The following is a 6,088-nucleotide window of genomic DNA, read 5'->3' on the forward strand; positions in this document are numbered from 1 at the left end:
GTTTTGCAACATAATTTTCCCCCCACTCACCCTGTCATCTACTCTCCAGCAGCTGTGCTCCATGTTCCCCGCCCTCCCTGGGGGCCGCCACAGAGACGCCGCCCACAGTGCCTGTCGGCGAGGGAGAGGGCGCCATGTTCCAGAGAGCTGCTGCCATGCCCACCCGAATTTTTAGTGTTTAAAAATTATTTTAACGTCATAATTTTTCTCCCCCCCCAGTGCTTCTAAACCACCCCAGTAGTGAAAAATATATGCATATATAATTGTAATTATTAATTATATATGCATATATATTAAATATTAAAAATTTTTCGCAACATAAATCTAAACCCACGACTTCACCCATCATCTTGTGGCTCAGAGACGCCGGCCATAGTGCCTGAGCGCACGAGCCCCATTATTAGCCTAACCGGGCTAATAGCCATTAAACATAGTTATAGAACAATGTAAATATGTGTCTTTATCTTTAGTTGCAGGTCGCGCCAGCAGTTCCTGCCGCCCTCGAGATGCCGAGGCCTAAATAGCCACATTCGCTCGTGCCTGCCGAGCACATACGCCGCATGGCGTGCTCAAAATGGCTCTTCCAGAAATCCCATCTGGGAGAGCCACAGATCCCATTCGCCCTCATCCGCTTCCTATCCCTTCGGGCCCTCGGTTGCGTTAACTTTTCACTCACAGGCAACAGGTTTCCTCCAGTGCGCTCGCTGGTTTACTGTTGTCTACCCTTTGCTACTCCCCATAGGCTGTCGGGGTGCAAATTCCGCACCCCTGCAGGCTTGACCGCGCCAGACGCACGTCGCCAGCTGCTTCCCCCTCCCTCACAGGAGAGTGAAGACAGCATAGGCAGTTACTCAGTTATCAAATTAAGCGTATAGGTCCCACCTGGCACGCATCAATTCCCTCAGTCAAATCATTCCCATTTGGTTAGCAGGGCTCACAAACACTTCGGCTGTGTGAGACTGACTTCAGCGTGGAGGGGCTGTAGTCTAAAATTATTTAATAAAAATTCCCGTCTCACTCATCTAGCGACAGCGGCACAGCTCAGACCTACGATGCCCCCCAAGACGAGCGGTAAGGCAGCCAAAAAGGCGGGCAAGGCCCAGAAAAACATCTCGAAGGGCGACAAGAAAAAGAAGCGCAAGAGGAAGGAAAGCTACGCAATCTACATCTACAAAGTGTTGAAGCAAGTTCATCCGGACACTGGCATATCATCTAAGGCCATGAGCATCATGAACAGTTTCGTGAACGACATTTTCGAGCGCATCGCGGCAGAGGCCAGCCGCCTCGCCCACTACAACAAGCGCTCCACCATCACCAGCCGCGAGATACAGACGGCCGTGAGACTGCTGCTGCCCGGGGAGCTGGCCAAGCACGCTGTCAGCGAGGGCACCAAGGCTGTCACCAAATACACCAGCTCCAAGTGAGCAGGTCTGGTGTGCACATGCTTACATAAACGGTCCTTTTCAGGACCAAGAACATGATCATGAAAGGAAATGCTTCTGCTGCTGTTCTACAATTCCCTCAATCCCTATGATAGTAAATGTAAGCTTAACCAAGGCAGAAATATTTTCATTAAAAAAAGTCTTTAAGACGCATGGTTTACTGGCTGAGATATATATATATATATTTTTTTTTTTGCTTACTTCTGTGGTCATTAGTACATTGCTACAAATATATTTATATATATAAAAAAATAAATAAAAAAATCCTTTCTATTTAATTTAGTTAGATCATATATCAATATTAATGGCAAAGACCAGTTGCATCGATTCACTTTGAAAATAATTCCATTTGTGCTAAAACTGGACACAGTAAAAAAAAAAAAAAAAAAAAAAAATATATATATACACACACACACACACACATAATTCGAATTCATATTATGCTTAACTGCGTTTGAATTTGCAATCATGCACAAGATGTTTTGTACTTCGAAGTAAAAACAACATAATGTACTATTTAACTACCCACAGTACAAATGGATCCAAAAAAAAAGTGAATTTTCATGCAGACGAAAATGCTTACATTTATTCTATTTATATTAAGTACCCATTACTAACAGCTTATACTGGGTGGAATACAACAGTTGACATGATTTTACTTATATGGCAATTTAATATTTAACCAAAATTAATGGTAAACTAATATTTTAAAGTGTCATTTATGGCCCCTTACCTTCAGCATGTTTGCTTCCTTGCACACAAACGAGGACAAACACATCACCCAACTGAAAAAAAAAAAAAAATTTCACTTGCATCACAAATAATTTAAAATTTTTCACCACATGAAGTAAATATTTCGCAATAAAAAAAAATATAGCCCTAGGACTCGTGTGCACACCTTTTCTTCCCCACATCGCACACGCAAACAAAACTTCCAAATTATTACAAAATCACTCGATTATTATACATACATAAACACACATGTATTTTCCGAATAAGTGAGAAATGCAGGCCGATGAAAGTCAAATTTCGTTTCGGAAATTAAATCTCGCACAACTACCGACACATAACCAAACTTGCGTACATTTACATAGCATTAACCCTCTAAATAATAAACAAATGAAAGCAGAAAAAACAACATCGCTACCCACCGCGCGCGCTCCTGGCGGCGGGAGTAGGAACTACTTTGCACACAGACCGACATAGCCCCCTGCCAAAAACAGTAAAATAAATAATATATATAAGTCTTTTGGCGGGAAAAAATTTCTCAACCGCCTGGGAGCACCCTAGTGTGTGCCTGTCTTTAGGTTATGTTACTTTTAACTTCATTTTCTACAGGCAGACGCGAGGGTGCTCGCCCATTATTTTTATTTTTTTAAATTCTTTCCTACCTTTGGTGTGCCATGCAAGAATTTATCGTCAAAATGGCGGCCCCGAGTGCAAATTTCTCGTCTGCACTGCTGGCTGGATGATTATGTGATGTTTTGAAGGAGGGTGTTTTTTTTTTTGTTTGGATTTTGTGTGAGGGGGGGAGGGGGCTGGGCTAGCTTTTTTTTTTTTTTAAATTTTCTAAACATTCATCTCTTATGTAACAGTGTTCAGCATTAAAAAATTTAAAAGAAGAGGCACTTACTCATCAATTTCAAAACAGCCTATGAAGAAAAATAAAAAAAATTTAAATTCATTCCAGTTTTATACATTCATGATTTGATCACATGTATAACTTTTCTTTTTTATTACCTTATTTAATTTTATTATTATTACTACTATTGCTGCTACAACCTAGAAGATACCTCAGTGATACTAATACCTGCTGGTAAAGTTAAAGGTTTCACCTTTCTTTCTTTAAACATATCACAATACCTTTCTTGAGTTAAATATTATCTAATGGCTTTAAGAAGTTATGGTAATGTTCATCAGTTATAGAGTGTGGGTTTGTGTGTGTGTGTGAGAGTGTATTTTGAAGAGGGCTTTGGTGGTTGGGATGGTGAGGGTGGTGGGTGTTGTGTGTGGGGAGGGGGGGGGGGGGGGGAAGTAAAAGAGTGTTCATTACACGATTTCTCCTGTTGTTTGTAACAATCACACCTGGTATAGCTATTTCGAGTGGCAAATACAAACTGCAAAAAAAAAACATCTATATCATTGCCAACGGCCATATCACGATGAACACACCGGTTCTCGTCCGATCACCGAAGTTAAGCATCGTCGAGCGTGGTTAGTACTTAGATGGGTGACCGCTTGGGAACACCACGTGCCGTTGGCACTACTATTTTGCACCCTACAGAAAAAAATTTTTTTTTAAAAATTTCAATTTTAAATTTTTTTTTCCCCCACAATCACCACATTTCCCCCCCCCCCCCCCCCCCTAACACACACACACACACACACTCACTCTCTATCAATCAATCAATCAATCAATCAATCAATCAATCAATCAATCACTCACTCACTCACCCACCCAGCAGCAGCTGTGAATCTTTGCATGTGTATACCTCATACAAAATTCAAAGTGAAAAAATAAATAGATAAGTGTATATGTATGTATGTATGTATGTATGTATGTATGTATGTATGTATGTATGTATGTATGTATGTATGTATGTATATATGTATATATATATATATATATATATATATATATATATATATATATATATATATATATATATATATATATATATATATAAACACACACACACACACCTATTTTGAAGTTTCTCTGTTTCAGTGGGCAGTTATGTATAATAATGAGAGATTCAAAAAGACGTTGATAACAATGTCATCAATGCCTGTTTAGTGTGCTCATTTGTTGGATGGTCGGCAGCAATACTAGAGGTGGTACAGCTGTAACCTGTAAAATTGTACCTGCAATGTGTTGTGTATGGAAAAAAATAAAAATTATATCATCTAAATTTTTGTTATCCAACAATAACCTTCCCATCAATGCATGATGTCACAGTAGCCATAGCTCTACTCTTTCTGCCATATAACATTGGGGGAAAAAAAAAAAAAAGGAGCTATTAGAATAATAACAAAAGATAAAAAATCATCTAACTGCAGACCAAAATTCAAAAAACTTAAAGTCCTGACTGCCATAAATGAATACGTTCTAGAAACTTTTTATTCATTCTTAAGAAAAAGAAGAAAAAAAAAATTATTATTTTTTTTTTTTTTTTTTTTTTTTTAGATATTCGCACATAGGTATAACACCAGAAATGCTAGTAAATTGAGGATAGTTGAACATAACACTAGGCGATTTGAAAATGGACTAAATTACTTGGGAGTAAAACTTTACAACTTAATATCACAGAAAATAACTAAAACAATTTACCAGTATTAAAAAAAAAAACAGTAAAAAAAATTCTTCTAGAATATCCTACCTACCCTCTGAAGCTATTCTTTAATTTGATTGATAATAGAGAAATTGAACTGTTAATTTGTTGAATGGACTTGTGATAACAGCTGCTTCATGTTTTGCATAAAGTTAAATTGTGTAACATGTTATGTATTTTTTTTTTTTGAAATTTTTTTTCTTGGTAACTTGCATCATGTAAATATTAATTGTCTGCACATACATGTTCTATATCCCGGAGCCTTGACTCCACGTGGGATCAACAGAACAAAAATACAAAAAAAAAAAAAAAATCCAGCTCACTAATCTAGGTGCATTTTGCTAACAATATTTGGAATATATATATATATTTTTTTTTGTGTAACATGCAAATTCTGTATTATTCTGCACACATTATTTATAATCTTCTATCATTTTCTTAGATAATAACTATTAATTCATAAAATAGATTGTGTGTGCATAACCTCCTGGAAACATTTGCACTTACCTCCTACTTTACTTTTTCATTTAAGCAATCCTATTCGCATGTATACACTTAGGTTGCAGCATCGAAATTGTGTAAAATTCAAAGTGTGTATTGCCTGAAAAAAAAAAAAAAAAAAAAAAGACATACCAAATATTTGCATACAGCGACACACTACATATTTGCACACAGTGGAGTTTTGCGGTAATTAACCTAGCACAATTTACCACACGCAATCACACGCCCGCGATGAGATAACACACTCGCTGTTTTCCTGTTGACCGGCACGAGGAGTAAGAAAAATTGATATTTACACGAGCACACACTCCCACACTAGTCACAACGTCGGTCATCAAGTTGTGTTGAAAATTCCTGTAGCCTCTGTTTTCCCAAATGATTTCACTTAAAATTTCATTTAACAAGACCATAAACAAATTTACAATACTAATTTCTTAAACAAACACTTCAGCGAACAAGTGACTGTCGCATTCATTACAAAGCTTACAACTTAACAGATGTTTCCGATGTGAAATAAAATAAGAAAATGTTTTACAACCAACCTAGAACATTTAGTCAAAACGTTTTTGTCCTGGTTTATGATTATTTTCCGTGACATGAATGTTTCAAAACTAATAAAAATACGAATGCAGCCAAATATAATGAAGTTAGCACATAAAAGACGACTTAAAATATTTCATTTTTCGAGAATTGGCAGAGCAAGAACGCACAGGTCCAACGGAAATTTCTTTAAAGATAAACGACCATCGGACAAAAACACCCCCTCCCCTCATCCTCAAAAATACGTGAATAATATACTTTTTCAATTATATT

The 6,088-nt window shown here is 37.3% G+C and overlaps 1 non-coding gene across 1 annotated transcript; it reads left to right on the forward strand.

Moving 5' to 3' along the window:
* The first annotated feature begins 3,586 nt into the window (after nt 1-3,586).
* LOC134543434 (5S ribosomal RNA) lies at nt 3,587-3,705 on the forward strand. Its single transcript, XR_010076933.1, has one exon. It is a non-coding gene; the product is annotated as a 5S ribosomal RNA (ribosomal RNA).
* Nucleotides 3,706-6,088: the final 2,383 nt, after the last annotated feature.

This window comes from Bacillus rossius, unplaced genomic scaffold (genome assembly GCF_032445375.1).
Source record: "Bacillus rossius redtenbacheri isolate Brsri unplaced genomic scaffold, Brsri_v3 Brsri_v3_scf1034, whole genome shotgun sequence".
NCBI classification, from domain to species: Eukaryota; Metazoa; Arthropoda; class Insecta; order Phasmatodea; family Bacillidae; genus Bacillus; species Bacillus rossius.